General features: G+C 33.3%; 1 long non-coding RNA gene and 1 pseudogene across 1 annotated transcript; both read left to right on the forward strand.

The window, feature by feature from the left end:
* The first annotated feature begins 13,485 nt into the window (after window positions 1–13,485).
* On the forward strand, window positions 13,486–24,667 carry LOC123268099 (annotated as a pseudogene).
* Window positions 19,351–20,594, forward strand: LOC123267278. Its single transcript, XR_006509998.1, has 3 exons — window positions 19,351–19,532; window positions 19,605–19,813; window positions 19,889–20,594. It is a non-coding gene; the product is annotated as an uncharacterized LOC123267278 (long non-coding RNA).
* Window positions 24,668–26,760: the final 2,093 nt, after the last annotated feature.

Consider the following 26,760-nt stretch of genomic DNA (forward strand, 5'->3'; position numbering starts at 1 on the left):
ATAAATACATATAAATACGGGTGTTTGTATCTTGGATATGGATATCACAATTTATGTCGACATATCATCATCAATGTACACTCTACACACTACATATTCCTTATATACCTTACATACATGTATAACCTCAATAAATTCAATTTATCCTACAAAAATATTAATCATTTTATTACTCGCTTTTTTATTGCTTTTACTTTATTAAATGTACATACATATATATTTTTTATTACTTGTTTAATAAATACTAAATATTATTAATATTATTTAATTTTTTCTGATATAAAAATCTATTATTTTTTATTCACTTCTGATATTCTATTCAAATCTTTTATATAAGATATAAAGTAAATTATAGGTTGTTACCTCGTGTTATTTATTTTAAAAAAATCCCTTGTACGTTTAAAATAAAATAAAAATATATAATTATAACTAACGGCGAGTTATTACACGGTAATAGTAGTAAATTATTATTATTATTATTATTCATTGTTATTATTGTAGAAGGAAAAAAATAAAAAATAAATAAATACAAGTATGCGGGAGAATAATATCGCGGTAGACAAGGAGATAATTTACGGTTTGACGTGTAATGATGATGATGATGATGATGGACAGAGAAACTCGGGGGGAAAAAAAAAAAAAAAAAAAAAAAAAAAAAAAAAAAAATTCGATAATGTCTTGAGGACAATTTTACAAGGATAGTCATTGGGAATAGGGACAGCAGAAGATGGTATAGAAGCTTTGTAAGGACGATCAAAATGAGAATGAGAATGAGGATGAGGATAAAGAAGCTGTGGATTGTCGGTGAGCGGTGTTGTGCGGTGAATCGTTCGCTCAGAGAGTGCGCCACGGTGAGTAGAGGTCTGGTATCAGCATCAGCCGCGAGCGCCGTCGCGTGTAAGCGACTCCCGTCACCGGTTACACACTCATATCCAGGACTGCCGCGGGCTCACCGACATGCCGATAACAGAAGGAGGAGCGAGCGAAGCCGCACCTCGAACTCCGCCTCTCAAGCCAGACAACTCCTGCTGATGCCTCTGCTGCCTCTGCTGCCTCTGCTGCCTCTGCTGCCTCTACTGCCGCTGGTTAGTTTACTTTTAGTTACCTTTTATTTTACTTTTTATTTTTTATTATCTCTTTTTGTCACGCTTCAAGCTCCAAGTCGGCTTACTCGCGATCCTCATCGGTATATGCTTTGCTTTACTTTGCTTACCTCCGGTACGATATATACATACATGTACTATCAAACTGTATTGGTGGTGTCGATTGCACTGTAAGCTAACGCACAGTACAATAGATACAAAAGATACCTTCCTATTCTACTCATATGTATCGTTTACTTCGGTAATCTTACTCTCAATCATATCACTTTTTTTATTTTCTTCTTTTTAGATCACACAAATTCATAAATAAAAAATTATTACAAACAGTTGCGGGACTAGACGGTAAAATTTTGAAATGGCTGATCATAGTTGACTTGTACTACTTAAATCTAAAAAAGTTAATATTGACTACAATAAAAATGAAATTGCCAGTTACTTGTTGAAAAATAAAAGAGATAAAACACGAAGAAAAAATATAAAAATGATGAAGAAAAAAAAAGTATGAGTTGTCAGTTGTCACCCGAAGTATATACACGATGTAGCAGCTAGTAGCTGGTTGAGAAACTCGGGGCTGGGGGTGAGTAATACTAGAGCACCTCGAGCAGAAGAGCAGACTCGGTAGTCGGTATTCGCAGAAGCAAAAGCAGAAGCAAAAGCAGAACGAACCTTCAAAGAGAGAAGAACCAGAAGCAAAAGCAGAGAATATAGAGAATATAGAGAGTGTAGAGCCGAACGGTGCCTTTTGAGGCCACGAGGGTTGACTACACGCTTTTCTACTTAGCGCCGGCGGCATCCCGAGGGGGTTAGACCGAGCACCCCGACACCCAGCGATCCCCCACGCCCTAATTGCGTCCGAGAGACTCGAGATTCAAGACTGGACAAAGCTTGACCCGTGTATGTGTGCGCAGGAGGCACTATGTCCGGCCACCGTCTCTGTTCCGGTTCCTACGGAGGATGCCTCTCCTCTACCACCTCACACTCCTCCTGATAATCCTCACGTCCTTCTTACTCCTGTACTACTACTCTCCAATCTAACCAGAGAGTATCAAGTCTGACACACTCTTCCTACCATCCCTCGATCCACTTCTTTGTGTTATATCTATCATCCTCGGTATATGTATATTCCTTTGCTCCCTTTTTGCTGTGTAGCTTTTCTCTTCCTGATACATACATTCATATATATATATACATATAAAAGCTCAAGGATTTTCTGTATTCTGTACCTCCGCTGCTGGACAACCTCTATTTACTATGTTCTGTATATATTGTGTGTATTGAGTTTACTAGACTTAACAAACTTTGCGGTCATTCCATTACAATTTTTTTAAAACTTGAATAAAAATAAATTATATAATTATTTCATTTCAAATTATAAACTTTCTTTCCTGGATTTTTTAAATATTTATTCAATCATTGAAAGCTCTATTTACAAAGTAAATTTAAAAAAATATATTTTAATTGATTGAAACTATTCTTCATTATTTAAAAAAAAAAAAAAAAAAAAAAAAAAAAAAAAAAAAGTAGTAGAATGAAGCGAGTCTGGATGTATTTTTGTTTCTGGTTCTTGTAAACTAATTATTTCTTACTGAAACAACACTAATTGACTCCGAAAACTGGTAACTGGAAGCCTGGAGCCGGGCATATTTTGTATAAAGAGATTCTAGATTTGGGATACCATAGAGCAGCCTGCAGCAAGTGTATCAATGATTATCCCGCGGATACACACCGGGAGATAGTAGATTGCAGTTAGCTAAAACGCTCCAGGGTGAAACTCTTCCTACACAACTACATTCTCCACCCTTTACCCTTTTACCCATCTCTCTTCACCTCGATTTGAGCAACGAGCAGCGAGTAGCGAGCAGCCAGCAGCCCAGTGCCCACCTTTTACCCCAGCAGTTTCTGTACAATGCAGCGAGAATCGAGGCTTGGTACGTGTCTGGTCGCCGCTGATACGGTCACTCCAGGATAAAGTAGATATTAACACGAGATGATCCGTTAATGAACCGTATGTTCTCTCTACACATATAGACACATATAGACACATATAGACACATATAGACACAACTATCACCTATTACTCACAGCCTACTTTCCTGTTATCTTACCCGTACACCACTTTCCGCGTTTCAATCCCTACCCAGATCAAATTATAATTTAATATTCATCTAGATTTTATTTAAAAGTTTATACAATAATTTAATATACAAACTACCAGTACAGTAAGTATGATTGGGTTAAATTATTTAATGGGGATATAAAATAAAAATTTATAAATTTAAAAAAATAAAATACAATTGCCGGAGGATATGGTCGTGTCGAAGGTTCTGAAAGAACAACACAACATACACTAACTACAAGAGTTGGATATTATCGAATAATACAGAGCAGGAGAATTCAAGTAAAGAGAGTAAAGACTGCCGAGAGAAAAGAGCAAACATATACTATACCGGATAGGGAACAACGGTGGAGTGCGTCAGGATATCAGGGCGGGCATCTCGTCGCCGGCGAACCCAAGGCTGTAGTTAACGAGCTGGTCTCACCACCACGACGTACGTCTACCCATTTAAATCATCAGTTTGTTATTACACGGCTCTCGACACATTCACAGATACTTTACTTTTATTTTTCTTACCACCGTGTAATTTTGATACATCGCTCTTTAATTGGCTTTTTATTCATCAATATTATCGCCTTTAAAAACCATCAGGTTAATTTTTTTTTTTTTTTTTACGTTCTTTCTAAGGAATTTTAATTTAATCGCTTATAGACAATAAATGAATAAATAAATTAAACAACTATTAATAGCTAAAAAGTAAAGAATTGGCAATGGCGGGACATAAAAATTTAGCGTTGATGATTTGTTTCTGATGTAGAGCAAAAAAAATGAAAAAAAAATGAATAAGAGTTTAACGAAATAACTAGGATGCTCGATCGGCGTTAAACACTCGTCATGCACGCCTATTTCTTATTCAGCTGAGAAATGCACACTGGTTGTGAGCACACATGCTCTAGCTTTACTCTATTTATTATAGTTAACATTCGCGATGTCTACAAACCCGAGACGGAAGCTTGACGCGCCGAAAACATCGTCTGGGCGTGTCCCACACCCCGCGGATAAAATAATCCCAGCTCATGAAACATTCCCCGCGTGTCGTTCACATTGTACCTCAGTAACCCCACCAGCGTATAGAGATATAAGACGAATTAGAGTAGTGATCTAACGTCTTCCATTCCATACCATCAAAGTATAATCTCTAACTATTTGCATAATTTTTAGACTTTATCCTAAATAAAACACTAAATAACAAATAAAAATTTTAATGACATGATTATCAATCTTTTTGGCAGTTGACTTTCTTCTATCTGCTCCACCGATTTTCAGAGCACACAAATGTGTTACTCTATCTATATATATTGAAGAGTTTGTAAAACGAAAGAAGAGTGAGAGAAGAAGGAGGAGGAGGAGGTGATGCCGCTTACACGCCAAATTGTCCCCATTCGAAGATGAACCGCCGCGGCGGTCTTTGAAAAGGATCACAGCTCGTGCTTATAAATCTCTTGTGGATGCTGAGAGCGAAAGCGAGAACAGAGGAAGCCTAAAAAGACCAAATAATCTCCATCCTTATATTAAAAAAATAAAACTCTGAGAAAGAGAGTGTAAGAGTGTAAGAATCGAGTTTTGGTAAAGTGAGAGGATGCCGGTTTTAGTCTCACCCGGCACTCGGCACCCGGCACCCGACTAGTATACTTACCTTTCTTTTTTATATAGTTTATTTGGTTATTTATTTATTTATTTATTTAATTTAATGGCGGAGCCTACCTCGACCTACAACCTCACATTCGGATTCGGATTTTAAATTCCTCGAAACGGAGGTTGGATTCTTGAAAAACCAACCGCGATCAATGCGAACAAAAGTTACCTGCTAAAGCTAAAGGGAATCCCTCTATATATTCTTATTTATTCTTTTACATTTTTTATTTATTCTCTAAAGTTATATAATTCTATAGAATGTATTTTCACTTCCAATTAATAAATTTTTATTAATTATTAGTATTTACAGCTAGTGTTTTATGTTTTATGTTTTATGTAATTAGTTTGGCTTTGTTCCATTGAATAATAATCATGAAATATGCCAGAGGGTGTAATCAATACTTTTACTTGTATTTTGATTAACAGCGAAATTTAAATGATATATATAATTAACAATTTCATTATTATCAAATCGACGAGACTGTTTAATCTTTAATGTTGACATTAATCACTATTCAATGCGACAACTTTAATAATTTTTTATTTAATGTTTTGCATATATTTTTACAAAATTATCCATTTTAATAGAAACTTATACTTCGATACGAATATCGAAAAAATATATTTAAGAAAACTAAAATCTGAGATTAAAATATTTAAGGAGAGAAAAGATGAAGAAGAAGAAGAAGAAGAAGAAGAAGAGGCGCTGGGTTGAAGTTGGTAGCCGGCGCGACGGGAATTATTTAAATGGATTACTGCGGCAGCTCACGACAAACTTTTCCAGAATCTCCTGATCCGGTCTTAAAATTTAGATGGATTATGAGTAAGAGAATAGCGAGCATATCACCCAGTGAAAGACACGAGTCCCGGCGTCTAGTCCTGGGAAGACGTGATGCAATAAGCGAGGCGACAACTGCCGTCAGCCATCACAACTCACAACTCGAGAAAATGTTGTTTTCTTTCGCGACATTTTCCAACTCGAGAGGGCTCCCTCTCTTTAAACTTATTATCATTATTTTAATTATTTCATCAAGTGTTGGTGAGTTTAAGAGAGTAAAACTAGTGCTTTCTTATAACACCCAGGACTCTAACAAAGAGGGATCGGTTACTTTTCGCTTTTCGCTCCTCGTCGACGGGACACACTGTTTATTCCCTTAATATATATCTACACTTGAAAAGTCTTTACTTGGCTTACTTTCCTCTCTCGTTAAACTATATTACGCCCCCCCCCTTCCCCCCACAGTTCATTAATATCCATTATGCTTCTCTAATTAGTCCTCCTTATCTCAAGACACATTAACAAATACTTTTTTATATATCATTATAATTAATTAATTACACTCTTCCGAGTCGACTTATCAATTAAAAACTTTTGTCATTGACAGAACAACTTTATAATTAAAAGTGAAAAAATTTTATTTTCCATCAGTAAAAAGAATTGACTGGCGCGAAATGGATTTGGGTATCTGTACGCGTGTACGCGATGTTAAACTTTCCGGGGAATAGTATTGGTATAGTATAGTAATACGTGTGTGTACTACTACAGAGTAATATGTATAGTATGTAGTAGGTAGTAGGTACCAAGTAACGTAATCGTAAGCGAGATATCCCATTGCATGAATATAATTTGCATACAAGTTTAGTGTATGGCGGCATCAGCTGGCACACGCCCGCATAAACGTTTATATGAGCCCAACAGATGTAGACATACGCACCCAAACGTATCTATTACATTTAATATACGTATACATATATATATATATATACAATATGCGTCCAATTTTGACACTTGAACGGCTGATGGATACCGATTGAAATATTTTTATTACCCAGGGAATAAAATTAAACACTTTTAATATGCACACCTTTAACTCTTTAAAGATATATTTATTTAATCTTTATTGGGTATTTTCGGGATGCAATTATTAAAAATATTATTTTATAGAGTAGAAAATGACTCTGTCAAAATATTTTTAATAAAAATAACCAAATACTATAAATCTAATTATAAGAGCTCTCTTGACGTCTCTTAAATATATTATATATATGTATATATAAATGTATGGAAGAAGGCCAACATATAATAAAACATCTGGGTATAAACTTAACGCCAGTTTGTCACTCCCGGTACATTTAAGTGACTAATTGAATTACCCACTCTCGGACCATAATTTCTTCATTCTTAATTTAATATAATAACAATTTTGGTGTTTTTAGCACACAGAACATGATAAATAACTTGAGATTCTCTGGCTTAACGATCACGCATGCGTTTCTCAGTGTATTTAGTCCAGAGAGCGGTAGGAATTTGGTCCGAATGAAATTAGCATGCTAATGAAAATCCTTGAAGGAGTTTTTTAAAATTTTTATTTAACTTGAAATCGGTTGAGAGAAAGAAATATATGTAAATAAATGTATAGGGGATTATATATAAAAAATAAAAAATAAAAAATGTAAATAAAAGTAGGGACTACTGCTGGGTGGTAATAGAATTAAAAGAGGTCGGTTGAGGCTAAAGCCTCATGGTCATAGTCATGATAGAGCAAAGACCAACAAGTGGCGTCGGTGTCATCAAAGCCTTATTCATTGTGGGTCTCTCTCGTTGTTTCTCATTCGTCGAGTGCTCACTCACAGAATAAGAATCATGCACTGAAGGCAGAACACTGCGTGAATATACCATACAGATAAAACTCGATCTAGAGAATAGAGAGAATGTAGTTGTCGTGGTGAGCGAATCCACTGGAGTATCTAAAATACCTCTACTCTCTACTCGCGACTTGCTTCCAACTATACACTATCCATTGTTTCTCAGACATCGGCTCGGCTAAGGATCAGATATATGTCGGTGGCGAAATATGCGATCAAAAAAATAAACTTTATACCTCTAGTATCTCCAGCTCGGGTCCTTTATTTATTCGTACCAACACACATCGACACGTCAACTTCCCATGAGAAACTAAATCGATATATATATAAACTATTCCTTTCTACTTTTTACTTTATTTTAAATTTATCGCATTTTAGGTTTAATGATGTGTCAAGAATTAATTAGCCTTTTTTGCACACCTGCTGTAGTAGTCCCTAGCAGTCCTTTGTGCTACTCCTGTGGCCTCCACTCATTCTTTTTTTTATATATATATATATATATATATATTCGATAAATCTCTTCCAACAATAAAGAATTTATTATTGCAGATAAATGATGGTTATACTTTTTATTAAAATAAAGAAGCATTATTTAATCGTAATTAAATAATCAAACACCGGTTTAATCAGGGAACAAAAATTTATTATCATTGACTACATTGGTACACTTATCGGAGTCGTAAAAAAATACTACGTTTAACTTAATCAGAAATTAAGAATAACTTCCTTGGGTCCGTGGGCTTATCTGAGCATGTTTTAACAAGCCCGCGTCTTTTCCAACTAACCAACCAACCAACCAACTAACAATAAAATAAAATAAAATGATTATATTCCCTCATTCTTTGTTCTTTATTCTTTATTCGGGAAGACACGTCTGTCTGCAGACACTTAACCAAAAACGACTTGGCCCTCTATCTTTACGGACCAATACCCGCGAATGTAGAGAGAGTGGTCCATTCATCCAAATACAAATACTAATACAAATACAAACACCAAAGACATTTCATTCATTCATTGATATTATATCATACATATATATAGTTTTTGAGGAAGATGTATATGTATATAATAGTGGTTTCTGTGTATTAACAAGGTCGAGTGGAACAGGTTTATGCGTTTATAATCTACTCATATCCTATATAATACTTGGCGTTTGGCGTGTATAAATATCCCGGTATATATATCTACAGCTCTGGCGTGATACAATGCTAAGGGGATTAGGGATATAACGAGACCGTTTAAATAAATAAATTTAGCAACCGCGAGAATCGAGAATCGAGAATCGAGAATCGGTAAATCGGAAATTGTGAATTGGCGATCTGTAATAACCTGGCAATTGAAATAAACCCCCACAGACAATCGTATTGTTAAATATCAATTGCATATTAATATCCCAACGCACCTTTTACATTTCATCATATATAATATCATCCTCTGGTTGTTTGTCTATATATATATATATATATAGATAATATACACCACAAGTATTTGCATTAATGGGGATATTATTTTCCATGGATGCGTGTACTCCAGCCATTCTCGCTCCACACCGTATATTACATATATAATATCGATTCCCGTAAATTATACACCATTCGATAGCAATGCCCCTGACGGGTATGATTGTTAATATATTGGACTATATAAAACCAATATATTTTTCTTTGTCATTCTGATTTAGTTTCGAGCTTTTAATATATAATATATTCAAAGGAAGTACTTATTTTATTTTATTTTATTTTTTTAAGTATATTTCAACACACTGTTAGCAAGTAAGGCTTGCATGTCTTTAAATAGTAACAAAGATGAGTGCATATACTGCGGGTGAGAGTTGAGTAAAAGCTTTTTTAAGCAACCGCCGCAAGCTCATGGATCATCTTAACAGCCAGCCAGATCAAAGTGACTAATTAACGTATGTATAATTGCTCCTTTTTGGCATGGTTGAATCGGGAGTCGGTATAGTCAACTCCGATCAATCTTGAGAGATTATACAAGTGTATATAAATGTATAAATTTATAAAAAAGTAGGGTACATCAGTGGAGTTTTGTCTAAAAGACACGAGACCTTTGTGCTGATTTATCTTTTAATGCATCAGTTTAAGTTTTAGTTTATCAGGGTGACAGGAATTAAAGGCCAGGTGACTGATGCTTTATTTAATCCCGGATATCTACAGTACGGCTCACGGTTCGGTTATATTAGAGAGCTTTCTATCTTTATTTTATTTTTTCTCTGTTGGTCTTTTAATCTTCCGGGTGCTGGTGTGTGTGTGTGTCTTTGTTTTTTCTCTGAAGAGAGGTAGCTTGATAGGAAATCCCGAGAGATAAATTGACTACGAGATCACACGGCAATCGTTCGAGGACCATAATAGTCACTCTCCGATAACGACATTTAAGACTCGTGTTTTAACATTTTTTATCTTTTTATTTTATTTTATCGTAGAGACATACCGAGGATGAGAACGAAATTCTAGTGTACTTTTAAAACGTATTTATCGATGAGAAAAATAAAATACCAAGATAACCAGTTTAATTGATTACTTGCCAACCAGATGCTTCAATACTTTATGGGACAATAAAAACTATTTTTTCATTATCTTATTATTTAAATTTTCCCATATGATATTAATTAATAAAATAAAAAAAAAAAAATAATATTAAAAAAGTTTGACGTAAAACAAATAATTAGGTGGGTAATGATGAATGAGTTAGCGATGTAGGAATATAAATCAGTTTGGGAATTAGCTACTGATTTAAAAATGAAAAATAGTTTGGCAGGCGAAGAAACTAATATAAGAGGCGGATGTGTTGAAAGTCCTCGAATATCTGTTTGAGTATAGATATATAGATATATAAAAGTATAATAAGAGTGACATTAGTCGAATAGACAGCGACATTGCCGAATGTATATATATATATATATGTATGAGAGAGAAGAGTAGAAGAGTAGAAGATACAAAATAGAAGAGTGGCGGTTAAGCTTAAAATAGTCCGGGCACTACTAATTCAGACTGACGTAATTGGGGGTGCTTGTTACCTGCTCGATACACCATATACACCTCTGTCATTCTCTATCTGTATATCTGTATACCGGTGCGTACAAGATCGTATAACGAAGGAAGAACATGAAAAACCTTTTCGGTCGATTCTAGGACTCGATAGTCGTGATGGTATCGCTACGGTATCCAGACAGCTTATTGTAACCTACTCGGTTCTTCATCTATTCGCTTATACTTCAGTCTTCCATATACTTTTACTTTTTCACTTCACTTCATTTTTTACTATCTAATCGTATTTCATTCATGCTCAACATCCGTTTTTATAAATTCATTTTTTGTTTTAAATATCATCTGCGTTACATCATTCTCCTTTATTTTTTAATTTTAAAAGATTTTTTTCCTTTTTTTTTTTCTTATTATATTCAGTGTACCGTAATGGGACACTTTTACGATCTTCCTACATTTAAAACTCTGTTTTTTCAAATAAATATTCATTCCCAATCAATTATCTAAATATTTTCTCGAGATAAAACTCTGAAAATTCTTTGGTTTTATTACACCTCATTTTAGATGAAATTTTTCGGTCGTAGATTAAATCAATATAGTTAATTTTTCAAATTTAACAGATAACAAAATCTCATAAAAAAACATTTAACAAGATATTGTCAATATTACTACTATTATTTTAGAAAAATAACTGTCTTTATGGTTTTTGTTAGAGACAGAACATAATAAAATAATATATTTTAGACCGTAAAAAAGGTTCAAAAAATAGTTTCCAAAGTGACATAAAAATTTATGACACATTAAAGGACAAAAATAATAATTGAGCGAGACTAATTGACATTTTTTTACCTATTTTCCGATGTACATCTTCAAAAAAAAAAAAAATACTCTCAAATTTTTTCAAGGCAATAGAATTTTACGGTGTTTTAATTTGTTCTAAAAAAATTATTAATAATAATTTGAAACAGGCGATAAAAAAAAATCCTTCTGACGAAAAAGTAAATGAATTTATTTGTTGGCAATAAAAAATTTTATCTGAAGAGGACAATCGTGACTTTGATATTGAACCCGGGGCTCTAATTCATTGATACAAACATCAAACAGAGATATCAAATAGCAACTATTACTCAGAGTTAATGAAAGTTAAACATTATATCTGTTCTCTTCGAATCAATGACTGCTCGTTTTTCGTATTTTTTATTATCTCATAAAACATACGTATCCTTATTTCATTTATTTTCGTGCTTCTTATCTTCTCTAATGGATTAATTACGCTTTATACTCAATAACCAAATTATCCATCTGTTAATTTTTTCAAACATCTGATGACCCCTTAAGAATAGAGACGAGAGTGAACAACCTTCTATTTAAAGTACATATATATATATATATATATATATATATATATAGCGAATATACCTCCCCCAGGAGAAAATAAAGAGCGGGATGAAAAGGGGAAGGTGAATTTTGTACTCGAATCTAATCACAAATTCCCATTATTCTGGAGTATCCAAAGCCCAGACACGTGTCCGACTAATGTCTTCATCAGAGCACCTCAAGACGTGACCAGACTTCTCGTTAAAACTTGTAATAATTATATTTCTCAACTCTAAATAAAGTATATACGTTAAACTTGACTGTTATTTTTATTTATTTATTTTTTTCAAACAAGATTGGATGGAAAATATTCGTGAGGCTGTAACTAAATAAATCTCGAAACAAACAAATAAAATTAATTAAAATAACAGAGGAAGAATCGGCTCGAAAAAAGAAACGAGTAGTAAAAGGTATAAAAAGTTTAAAAAGTTTAAAAAAGGGCTCGCATTAGAGATCCAAATGAAACGAGCGAAAAGCAACGCGGCCAAGTCTCTATATATTGTTATTGTTCTCTTCTCTGAGCTCTCACTGGTGCATGGATTCGCGTTCATCACTTGGAGCGTACACTGCACCATCAGGAGCAAGAGCAGGAGCTGAGAGCGGCAAACAGCAATGCCAATCTGTGGGGCACACCGGTGATGGACAGCGGCGCCAATTTGACGGTTCGAGGCTTTGCCCACCTATTTTTTTTTTTTTTTTATTTTTGTTATTTTTTTTATTTTTTGGCTTTTTCGTTTTTTAATCGCTCGCGCCTCGCGCCCTCCGCGCAGATTCCGTGCCAATCGGTATATCGTTACGGCGAGTAGAGAGCTGGGGAATATTGGACACCGGGCGTTTCACGGAAAGAGGGAGATGCGCTAAAAAAATCGGGTAAAAAGTCCTCATCGCGACACACCAGAGCGGAGACACAAATATATACATGTAGGTGTGTGACGTGTTGTCGGTGTGACACTTGCACTCTCGCTGGCTCTCTGCATATCACACGTCGGTCAAACGCCGCGTCTGGATGTGGAGGAGGGTCTGCTGTATGTTGTATGCTGATGCTGATGCTGATGCTGGTGCTAGTGATGCCCAAGTTGGCGGTTCGGTAAACCCGTCGCTTTTCCGCCAACTCTGATTATTCTGATTCTGATTCTGATTCTGATTCTGATTATGATTCTGATTCTGATTCTGTTCTGATTCTGACGAGACAGGAATGAGGATGAGGCGGAGGTGTTACCAATTGAAACTGTGAGCGTTGGTCACCTACTGTATACTGTATAGTATACGGTAGCACTGGAAAAGGGACTTGGAGAATTATTTATTCCAACGGACGTGCTCTTATTGTATACGTCCGATCAGGCTCCGGCTGTTGCGACGCCCGGTTTTTTCCAATTTAGCACTCATCCGCGATCAAAGCTCCGCGTTTCACTTTGTCATTGATATAGGAGCTGATAGCGGTAATATACACGCTTGATTACTCTCTAGTTATATTAAATGTCACTTTATACTTGTTTTTTTATTTTTTTCTTTATTGTTTATTTAAACTTTTTCAAAGCAAAGCCTAAATTAAATCCAACCTTTTTTTTGTATGCTTTTTTACTGAATTTTATCAAAAGATTTTAATATTATATAATTAGACCATAATTATTTGTGTTTATAAAGAAATACGATAAAGTTTAAAATTAAAAAAAATTAGCGTTATAAATATATGATAAATAGAATTAATATCAAAGACAATAAATATTGTTTTTGGCATACAAGAGACAGATCTATAAAGTAGAGAGTAGAATCCCTTTATTCGGTGGAATATAATACAATATAACACAATAAAATATAATATATAAGCGATATGATAATGGGTGAAGGGGTGAAGACGTACAAGTGACTCTACACTTGGTTACAATAAAGTCTTGTGCCACCCTCTGGCAAAACTCCCCTCGTACCTCCTACCTCAGGCTCTCGGTCTCCGGTCTCCGGTCTACTTTGTCACCCTCGTGTGTCTCAAAGCTCTCGAGCAATAGCATTACGGTATCACAACGCACAAGTTACTTTGTTCGAGAACTTTATTAATTTTTCCCAAGCTCTTGGGCTGCTTGTGCTGGTTTTGCTGCTTGGGCTGGTTGAGCTGCTTGGCTGATGGTTGTGTTGGGGACGACCAGATCGCGCTATTCTCGTTATAGTCCCCATTGTCGCGGGGGTGTGTTACTGCGCATGACTATTTACTGCGTGGTTACTACTGAAAAGGGGTTTACGTTAAGAAAAACGAAGAACGAAGAGATGAAATAAGAAGAAAGAAGAAAGAAGAAAGAAGGAAGAAAGGGGTTGTGAAGAGAAATTTTAAAATCTGTCTACCCGTTGTCGAACCACCCAAGAAAACTTTATTATTAGCGAGTCGACGAAGCCGGTTGGGCTGGGAAATGTTAAGCTTTATTCCTTGGGAACGGGAAAAACGTCCATATTATAAAAGTATAATGTGGGTAGGAAAGAGAACAGAACAAGGAGAAGTAGAAGAAGGAGAGAGTTTGGTTCCTGGTTTGAGGCTCGTTCACCTCGCTGAGATATTACGCTTTTATAAACTCATTTGCAGCTTTGCTTCTTATATAACAGTTTTCCGTTTTACTTGCTAGGTAGTAGCTAATACTACTCTTCAACTCTCACCACTCTTACCACTCTTACCACTCTTACCACTCTTACCACTCTACTGGTACTCTTTCATCATTCAACAAAACTTTTTGAACGCTTTTTTAAAATCGTAAATGAATATGAGACTTTTATGCACTCGTTTACTTTTTAAACTATACTACCTTTATAATCATCTTTTTAAGAGCAACACTTTTCCTTATTTTTTTTTTTTTTATTTTTACTTATAATACTCCAATATAAGATTATTAAAAATTTAATTCCTTCAACCGGTTCTTTATTTTTATTTTTTTTTTTTTTTTTTTGAATACTTAATTAAGCTTCTAAACTTTTTTATTAGATTAACTCTAAATATATTTATAAATTATTTGTATATGTTTAATTTAATTATATTTTATATAAAAGCTCTATTTGGATGCAAAAGAGTGACTTTTTGAGTTTGTTACCGAAAGTATCCATAAATTAGAGACACAAGTCAGCAAAAAAAGTGGCCTGACCCTAAAAAAATGTCAGCCTCTGAATAATAGAGTTCGCGGAGTAGAAACCTATGTAAGACGTTAAGACTGGACAGCCGGAAAAGCCGGACATTTTTCGCACCTGTTGATGTGTGAAATCTTTTTCCTCGGTTATATTTTGTCCTTGAAGCTCTCTCTAGATCCCTGGATCTTTAATAAAACGGATGAAAGCTCCTGATGACGCCTAATGCGAGCAGTATTGAGTGACTAACAATATAAGTGGATAAGAAAGCCATTTTACAGTTGGGTTAGGTAGCGTTAAATATATATATATATGTATATAACATTTAAACATCAGGGACATATGGAATGCCCGCGATCAGAAGCGGGGCGACAAGCGGTTAATCTGACAGCAGTAACAATGCCTCTGACAACCCGAGGGTTATTGTCGAGTGTTGGTAGTCAACCAAATGAACGTCACACTCTCTGTACTAAGGATATAAGGGATATATTATAATGTGTGTGTTGAGGCATCACCCATAGATCCCATACATCCTATACATCCTATATATCCTATATATCCCATGGACAGCAATAAGAGCAATGATAAATACATACGACTTACTTTACATTTCCATTTAGAAGATGTTGAGCAACTAAATCCCCATCACCAGTAACCAATACACACATATGTGAATATATGTGAATATGTATAGGTGTCAATTTATATAATATGGGGGTTGGAGGGGTTGGAGGGGTTGGAGGGGTTGGGGAATAACGACCCCTTTTGGGTGACAATGCACTGCTCCGGCATTGTGATAATCTGGTACTCTTATTCACTCGCTCACTCCCAGAAGCTCCAGTTTGCAGACGTCTTTTTATTTTTTTGTTCCTTAAAATCCGATTAGTTGCCGCTGTAAAAAGAGCAAATGCCCAAATCGCATTTATATTGGCTCGGCTCTCTGAATGAGTCGCCAATATTCCGAAAGCCTCGGGAAATTATATGCCAGCAGTGTGTTTGTGTTTTCGTTTTCGTTTTCAAGCTGGATTTTATTTGTAAGCAGCAGACAGATTGAGCCGAGCTGTGATCTGTATTCTGTTTATTCCGAAATATTAAACCCCATTTTTATTATAACTTATAACTTGCTTTCATATGTTTACCGTGTCAATCATTCTGGCAGGTAGATCACTGCTAATACTTTTTTTTATTTTATTCAAAATTTAATATTCAATATCTTAATTTATTATAAAATTAATAGTATATAAATTTATATAAAAAGCAAGTTATTATATATATACATATATATTGAAAATCCATATAAAGAAATAAAAAATTCATGCAGATATATATCTTTATTATTGTTACAAGAACGTGACAAACGTCGAAGATATGTTTGCTCGATTTTAATAACTCGGCTCTTTGGACCCTCACTTATCAAACAAGGATCCAATAACATATTTGACGTTGAGACGCCAGAGGGTTCGCTAAATCCGATTGACCACACTCTGCTCATATTGTATATACCCTACTCCAGACATCCATCCATACATTTAGTATATAGTATATCCATATACATCAATATATATTGCTTTTCCGATTATTTAACTGTTTTTCCTTCTACACTCATCCGAGTTCCTCTACAATTTATACGATTTCGTCGACACTATCCCAAAACTTTAAACTTAAAATTCATTAATTATAAACATATTGTATATATTTATATAAAATAGAATATCAGTGGTGATTAATTTTATTGACTCAGACATCCTGTGTTTGGTTGCTGCTTGAAGACGCTAATTGAATTCCGATCTCAGACAATACCCCTGACTATTTTGATACCGACTAAATTACCACGTCTGGATTTAATATATATATATATATATCTTATCACCTATATTAAACTACCGGTAATAATTTATAACCCGTCGGATATACATATTTATAATTATAATTATTATAAATAATAACGACCATTATAGAGTTATTGGCAGGAATCACAATAAAGATGTTGATTATTCCGGCGACGGTCCAGTTTCTCCGGTTAAGCTTTATATAAATATAGACCATTTTTTTTATTTCTGGGCACAAGTTAATTATAAATTTATCTACATTTATTATTTAATATCTTATTTTATAAAATAACTTTTGCAGAATTTACAATTAAATTTTAATAAATAATTCAAATCGTCCTCAAATTTGGCAATTTATTTTAGAATCATATAATTAGACTTTAACTGAGAGTTAGATTTTATATATCATGAATTTTTTCATTATTTAATTTATTGATTAACACAATTAGAGTATTATGCAACATGCGACAAAATATTAAATATTCTAAAGCTAAATGTTTGAATTAAAGTTATAAACTCGGAGAATAAGGAATCCACAAGGAATAACGCGTATTTCCATTTATGTAAATAAAAGAGAAGCTAGCACACAAGTTAACCAGGAAAGTCTGTTTCTCCTTCTGCTTCTGGTTTTGCTTTTACTGGAAAGTCTCAGTGTGCAAGTAGTTACATCTTTTGAAAGTTTTACTGCAGTAACTTGTAGAGATAGGCTGCCTTCGTGTCTCATCGGGTCTACATTGTTACACCCTGGCAGATACAGAGTGAGAGCAAGAGCAAGAGCTTCCTATTTCTATTACTATTTCTATTCCGTGGAATTCGTCTTGTCTTATTCAATTGTCGCTTTGTATACGATTCACTCTTTAGTCTGAAATTTTAGCACAGCATTTTTAAATGGAAAAACATAAAACCATAAAAGAAAAAGGGGGAAGGGAGAGTGTTTAATTTATTAAACGAGTATGTAAATATATATGTATCGAGTGAAAAGTGATAGGACGTGGGCTGCATCTGTCGACCGAGAAATATTAATTAATAGATATGGAGCCTCTAGGCTAACGGGAAATTAATAAGCAAATTGCCACGCAATAAACTTTCGGAATGAGAATTAGTTTCCAGGGGTTGTTTTCTAGGTCTACGCACCCTTTATAGGGCCACAGATGCACTTCAATATTATACGCTTTATATTATATATATATATATATTCACAGATATAAACTCCTCGTCTGACACAACACATTGGAGGAGAGCACGCTGATTTTATTCCCGAGGAAACTAATTTCTATTCCGGCCGGGGTGACATTTCTTCAACGCCTTTCATTCCAGTCATTAATCCTCCACTTTATTATCAGACTATCAATTACCTTAATTATTGTTTCATATTATATAATTAAAATCCATTCTATTGATGTTCTTCGTACGCTCTGCCGTATATGATTGATTACTGAGCGACGGGTCCTTTCAGAATTAATAAAAACAATTAATTTTATTTTTATGAAAATTCTTAAGTTTTATTAAAAAAAAAGATCTGTCTGTATAAGTAAAGTTAAAGAGTGAATAGATAAAAATGGGTATCGAGAGAATGAAAAATAAATTTAGATAAAGAGCTCGGTGGTGGAGAATGTAGCAAAGAGGTTAGTGACATCAGTCACTGGGTAATTTAATAGCTGGTGGTCCTGGAAGTTGGTGATGGTTGTGAAGAGAAAAGAGAAAACAGAGGAGAATAAGAAGAAACAGAAGAGTGGTGAGTGGTGATAGTGGTGGTGGAGGACGTATAGGTGCTGCTAGAATACCTCCACACGGGATTACATTGGTGACTGGTGACTGGTGACTGGCTGTTATGTGAGTATGGGAGCGAGCAAGGGCTAAGTAGACGGTTGGAAGACTCCAAGCTGCCGAGGGATGATGATGGTGGACACCAAGAGCGGATGCCCAAGGGATGCGCTGGACATTTGTCAACCAGACGACCGGTGAGTGGATTGGACCTTCAATTTACTCCCCTCTTTCTCTATCTATCCTTTTCCTCATTCTCATTCTCATCCTTCACAGTGTCCTCCTCCTTTTAATCTTTTACTCCCATTGTTTTATTCTCGCTCCGATGCCGATGCATTCAATTTTTTAAATATTTTATTTTTTCAAGTTATCATCATTCTAACATTAAAAATTTATATCTTTTGTGCTTTAAGTTAAACAATCTAAAAATATAGTCATTCTTATCAAGACATTGTAGACGAGTACATTATCAACTGCTTCTAGTGATAATAATGACGTTGTTAAAAATAAAATCATTATTGTTTGTTCCTAGTGTAATAAAGTAGCTATATTATAAAAAATAAAAAAAGATTAAAATTTTAATATTTTTACAAGTATATAATCAATAAAATTTAACAACAGAAAGAGATAGTTTATTTGGCTTGCTATATTTCTTCCAATCGCAATCGCAGAAAATAATTTCAATTGTACGACTCATGACTGTAAAATAGATAATTTGGAATACGGTAGGAACATTTACATATTTCATTATTTTTATTTTTACTCAACATTACTATTATTTATTACAGAATTTCAACAGCTCATTTGAAAATCAGAACTCGATGAATTTACGACCGTCTATCTATACAAAATACAATTCTGGGGAATAATTGGCCGTCTCCTTTCAAACTGTTTAATTACTTGAAAAATGACATCTACATGACATCTTGCGAAATTTTAAAATTAGATAATAAATTTAACAGTAATTATTTATTAATTTTTAAACATTTACAAATTATATACACCGTAGCATATATTTAACTACTTATTTAAGTTTCAAGTATCGAAAAGAAGAGAGTAGACTATTTATTAAACGAAGTAATTTCAAAATTGGGTGGATAGCCTGTTCCTAAAGGATCTGAGTGGAAAGATACTGATTTTAAGTGGGATGAATTTAATCAAAAAGCTTTTAACAATGGTGTCTCAGTATCTCCCTTTTTTATGTATTTCAATATGAAATACCAAAACTATTGGTTAAAATATGTAAGTATTTACAAAAATCCAGACAATCTTTTTGAATAATTTGATGATTTAGTAATTTCTTATTACTTTGCAAAGATAAATCCCCCACAATTGGAATTTAATGTAATATTCTACAATAGCAGTGGACAAAATTCCTAATTTTTGTCTCAGGTTAATATTTACCGTAACTATGTATAGCAGAGGTCGCTAAATTTTTAGGAGCCAGCGAAAATCAGGCTGAAGAATTAAAAGAATCAGTGGATTTTGAGATGGAACTCATCTTTGCAAGCATAAATATCAATGTATCATTAAATACTAGCAACCCTAAAAATGGAATGTCAGTTAAAGAAATAACGGAAAAATGGCCGAGTATAAATTGGAAAAAATTATTGAAATATTTTCCCCAATGGCAATTGCCTCTCACAAACGATTCGATAATATTCATCAGTAATCCTGATTACATAAAAAATCTCGAAACACTAGTAAAAAAGACTCTTAAAAGAGTGCTCGCTAATTTTGCAGTTTGGAAAACTATTGAATTATTATTAATTCCAATTACTAGATCAAAAACTCTACTCGATATTCGAAATAATTTTTACAAATCCTTAAATGTTTCAATCACAGAATCTAATTCTAATTGTTATACACCTCTTAAAACTGCTATGCCAAATATTCTTCTCTCTTTTTACTTACGCCATTATCCATTGGACAAAGATGCTTTAGATAAAGCTAATCAAGTTATTATTGATACAAGAAACAAATTAGTTGATACTGTGAATAATAGTTCTAACAAACTCGATAATAAAACCAAAGATGTAATTGTTGAAAAGTTGAAATCAATCGAATTTATAGTAGGTTTTATTAATAGAGTGGTTAATCAAACTCAATTGCAAGAGTATTTTAAAAATTTTAAAGTTACACCTGATAATTTTTTGAAGAATTTTTATCAGACAATCTATAATACTAATAAAATGTTTAATTACAGGAAAATGTACACATTAACGTGTATAATATTGCTTCCCATGATAATAACAGCAAATAATTTAGAAAATACTGTCAAACATACGCCCAATATAAATTATTTACATTGTACAACGCATGACTGTGTGAAGGACAATTTGGAAATCGGTAGCTACTTATAGACGTTTTTTTTTACATAATAATATAAGTATAAATTATTCATTTGATAAATTGTTCCAGAACTTGGGATATGGACTAATATAAATCCAAATGTCAATCCTTGTGATAACTTTTACGACTTTGCTTGTGGAAATTTCGATAATATTCCCAATGATTTTGTAAAAAATAAACAACTTAGTATGATTGATGAAATATTTCAATCATTGGTGCTTATGGACGGTCCTATGGACATAAAATCGGTAATAACAAAATGCAGAAATAATTTTGAATGTAGAAATAATTCACATTCATTTAGGCTGTTAAATATCTTTGACGATTTTATGGCATCCTGCAACAATCTTAACGACAATAACGACCCATTCAGTAATTACTAATCAATTATTATTATTATTATTATTATTATTATTATATAAATATATTATTTATTAATATGCAGTTGGTTTTTCTAGTTCCAGGTATCAAGGAAAATAAATTAGACTCTATATTTGAAATAATATCGAAATTAGGTGATTGGCCTGCTCTCAAAGGCTGCTCATGGAATGAAACTGATTTCAATTGGAGTGATTTTATTACAAAATCAAAGCCTATTTTTTCACCATTGGATCATTTTATCGCATTCAATAGTAACCTAGAGAGTAAACTTGAACTGAATATTGTAAGTTATTAAAGTGATTGTTTGATTCTCTTATATTTACAATATTTTATTAATTATTTGTCTTTAATAACAGTTGAAAATATTTGGAGGCAATGGTATTTCTTTTATAAATTTAAAAAATTCTACTACGACAATAAATTATTACTATTACATGGTAAATGTCGCTAAAGTTTTTGGCGCCGATGAAATACAAGCTCAAAGTGAACTTATGGAGTCACTGGAATTTGAAAAAAAACTGATAAATCTGATAATTGAAAATAACAGTTCTAATCACCGTGACATGACCGTAAAAGAAATGACTGAAGAATGGCCTACCGTAAATTGGATTAAATTATTCAACGAATCAACCATCCCGCATACTTATTTTACTAATCAATCGATTGTTACGATAAAAAATCTTGATTATTTAATAAATTTACTACAATTGCTGAAAGAAACTCCGAAAAGAGTGCAAGCTAATTATGCAATATGGAAAACTGTCGAGTATTGGGCTCCATTCGTTCCTTCCATCAATCTATCACAACTCGAACTAACGTATAAAAAAATGAATGATCCAAGTTACATTCATCAAATTCACAATTCTGTTAATAATATTCAAATGCAATTACCAGATCTGGTGTATGCAATTTACCTTCGATATAATCTAATGGACCAGAAAATTAGAAGCAGAGTACATCAAATTGCTTTGGATTTGAAAAATACATTGTTGGAGATTTTCAACAAGACAGAATGGTTAGATGCTAAAAACAGAGATAAATTGATTTAAGGGATTAATTCTCTCAGAATAATTGTTGGATATCCTGATGAACTGATAGATGATCAAAAATTGACAGAGTATTATCGAGAACTTATTATAACTCGAGATAATTTTATTGGAAATCTTTTAAGCATTGCTAATTTTGATATTGATAAATTATGGCACCATAGAACGACGCCCGAAGAATCTGTTGATTTAATTTCTACATTAAGAATATTTAATCCATTTTCAAATATTGCTGCCTACTTATTAGATCATCATGCTTTGAGTAAATAATATTTATTATTATTTTATTTGTCAAATTTTAAAGTTTAACAGTTTAAATTAACTGGAATAAATTTTAAGTTGTAGGTCTTTTAGTAATGGAATTTTTTTAGTTGTTGGCATCAAAGAAGACAAATTGGATTATTTAAAAAGCGTGATTTCAAAATTAGGTGGATGGCCTGTCGTTGAAGGGGATAAATGGAATGAAACTAATTTCGATTGGATTGAATTTCTTAATAAAGCTAACGAAATTGGATGTAATATGAACATTTTTACGAGTTTTGACGTAAAGAAAGGATCAGCGCCTACGGTGAGTTAAGTTTCAAGCTCAGATATTACCATATAGTTTTTTTTTTTTATTTTTTTTATTAATAAAATTGATAATTTCATTTTGAAATAGTTGAGCTTACCAAGCGGATTTTATTGAATAGCACTTCAGAGTCTCAACATAATCTTACAAAAACCGCTTATCAAAATTACATGGTTAATATTGCTAAATTTTTCAATGCGAAAGAAGATGCAGTTGTAGATTTGCTGGATGTTTTGGAATTTGAATTAAAACTAATGGATGCAAAGGAAAACAGTCCTCTTCCAGCTAACATAAGCAATAATATGATGTCACTTGAAGAAATGAACCGAACATGGCCAAGTGTAAACTGGACTCGGCTTTTCGAATGGAAACTCCATCCTTATGTTTCTCCAAAAGAATTAGTTCACGTAGAAAACAAAAATTTCATTACCAAGTTTGAAAAATTGATGAATGAAACTTCCAAAAGAGTCCAAGCAAATTACGCAATTTGAAAAATAATCGAATTCTCCGGTCCTATTGTTAATTCCGTAACGCTGTATAACTTTACTCAAATCTACTACGCTTTAACAAATCAGAGTATCAGTGGGTTTCTAAACTGTCAACAAATGACAACAAATATGTTACCAGACGTTATAAAAGCTTCCTACGGACTTATTTATCCTATAGACCAAAAAGTTAAAAACCATGCAAATATTATTTTTTCAAATATTAAAAACAAATTTATCGATACTTTGAACAGCTCAAAGGCCAATGACGAACATATCAAAAAAATAAAAACTGTGAAAGTAGTTTTTGGTAATCCGGACGAAATGATAGATGACAATAACTTGGAAAAATATTTTGAAGGACTTTAAATAACTCCAGATAATTTCCTCGCTAATTTTTTGAACATTTATCGATTTAGAAAAAATAAAGAGTATTCTTTAGTGAGAAAACCTTCGGATTCATATGATTGGGAAGATATTTTTGCTTCTACAGTCTCAGATTCAATTATAAAAATTGGACTTTACAGTTATCCACTTGAAAATATTATTGGTAATTATAATTAATATTAATCAGACTTGTGATACAACTTGATTTTATGATTGATCACTTTTTCTGCAGAAATTTCATCGGGATTTCTTGAAGGATTTTTCATTAGTCCTGATCGCTATAATTACACAAATTACGCTGTTTTTGGAGTGCTAGTTGGTCTAAAATTTGAATATTTGATTGATATGATGTCAATTAATAATTACGGGCAAAGAGCTTACACAACTGAGCAGTGTTTAACCGAGCAGTATACTATTCTTGGAGAAAATCTAACTAAGGTAAAGTTTAAGTAATAATTATTGAAAACAGTTTATGTAAAATTATTATTTTTAAATTTCACCAGGGCATTTTGAAGGATCGAATTGGCCATCAAAGAGGTCTTGAACTTGCTTACTCAGCTTATCGAGAATTCATTGAAGATAAACAAGAACCAGATTTAGCTGGACTGTATTCATCTGATCAAGCCTTCTGGTTATCCTTCAGTAATTTGTATTGCTCACCTATAAATGGTGGATCATTTTCTATGGTATACCGGAAAATTCCCAAGAGAAACTAGTTACTACATCACTTTCAAACATTCCAGAATTTTCAAAAGCATTCAACTGTCCTTTAGGATCTAAAATGAATCCCATCAAGAAATGCCTTTTGTTCTAATTGAAAATATTGTAATATTTCTTTAATGACAATAAAGTCTTATATAACAACAATGTTGACGAATTTGAAAGTGGTAAATTTTGTTGTCGGAAAAGTGAGTTTAACAAAATGTGTATATTATACAATCTGAATGGTTGAATGGTTATATGGTTATATGTGTATCTACTTGTGAATTCCTCTCAGAAACAACTCTAACCTCAAGGAATAGGCATCGATATATATGAATTGAATTGAAACAGAAGGTCTGCTGTTCAGTAGGGGATGAAAAAAAATAAATGACTAGAATAAAAGGGATGAAAAGGATGAAGTGAATTTTAGAGTTAGTATGTGAAGGTGGTGGTGGTGGTGGTACAAAAAGCAAGTATACGTATCTAACAGTGTTTGAGTCCGTTACGGCAGGGGTGTGTCTACGACAAGAAACGGGCGGATTCCGGATTTCTAGCTGACTCGCTTCATTTGCTAACATCGCTCCCCTTTATTTGATTACACAGTATTCAAATACATTATTTAACCGCTAAACTATTCTTTTGTCTTTTGCTCTTAATCATTTTTAATTAAATTACTGACTGACTGATTACTCTGGTTTGATTTTTATATTAACTTTTAGATGTCAAGACTCTGTAAACTTTTATATTTATTTTGCCAATTCATTCCCGATAATTTTGATATACAACGCACGTGTCGAAAAAAGTTGTCGAGTCAAAAAAAGGCACAAGCCAATATAGTAATAATAATAATAATAATAATAGTAGAAAAAGAAATAATTTATACTATACTTTTTTTTATGAATATTTGACATCTTTATAAGGATTGTAAGGCACAAATTTACCTGTCGAATGGCGTATTATTCGTTAATAACGGTATCTATGTGCTGTATAGGATGACAATATTGTTGTCGGGTGGATGAAGATTGTGCGAGAACAGCTGGTAGCTCGACGGGACGCCATTACACGCTGGTGGTGCGCTCTTTTAGCTGTTATTGCAACTCTATACAAATCTTTATTATTATAATTATTCTTTATACTTTGTATTGATGTATAGCTAAAATAAAATGTTTTACGTGGATATGAGTGTGACTAGTTTGTTGCTGGGGCTTAAGGCACAACACTATAATTTTTCACGGGGAGAGTACACGGATAAAATAGGGGAAGCTGGGCTATTCATTAGATCCGGCTGGGTGGTTCGTTCGCACGTTTGTTGTTAAATATATGTCTCTTGCTAGTGACACCGCAGAGTACTATGTTCAGATAATAACCAGATTATTCTGTGGTTTGTTTCATTATTATTTTATTTTATTTAAATAATAAATACCATTGTTTTTAATATTTCAATAAAAAATTATTTAATAAATTAGATTAACACATAGAGATGATTGTAAATCTAATTCTCGTGTATGAATTAAATCTATTTATTATATTATATGAATGTATCAGAAGATAGTGGATATATAAGTCAAGACGCCCCGCGGTGTACCATCCGGTAACTCGACACCGTCGTTTGTACGTGGATACGGTTGGCCAGGTCAACCGTTCACGAAAACACAAGTATGAATAACCTATATGACAATGGAAATGTTTGTATGCACTGACGCCGAGATAATGTGTTTAATAAAAAAAAAAAAAGAAAAAAAAAGGTATTGCGCAGATATAATACCTACACTTCCCTTTCTCTTTCCCCTATTATTTATAGTTATTGTTATTATTTATTCTATAAGCCGTGATGTGACATTAGATACTATTTAAGGATTAATGTACCCATAAATAAGATTGAGTCTCGGTGACTCGGTGACTCTGTAACTCTGTGATGCCTGCTGCTGCTGCTGCTGCTGCTGCTGCTGCTGGTTATATTCTGCTTCCAAAGCTGCTCCCGGATTAAATATATATGTTTAAGCTCATATCGGCTACGTCACCAATCTTGTTTTTTATCCAACATATTATTGTTCAATAAACTTGTGGTTATAATCGTTATTAATGTCCTCGTTTATTTTTTTTTTCCTTTATTCAAGTTTTATTAAGAATAAAAAACAAAATTTAGTTAAAAGTTTAAACTTTATCTGTGAAAAATAATTTTTTTTAATTAAACAAAATTATAAATTAGCGAATATTAATTAAAATAAATGTATTTAATTATTCAGAGGCAAACTGGCAATAAAATTA

The sequence above is a fragment of the Cotesia glomerata genome, linkage group LG6 (assembly GCF_020080835.1).
Source record: "Cotesia glomerata isolate CgM1 linkage group LG6, MPM_Cglom_v2.3, whole genome shotgun sequence".
Taxonomy (NCBI): Eukaryota; Metazoa; Arthropoda; class Insecta; order Hymenoptera; family Braconidae; genus Cotesia; species Cotesia glomerata.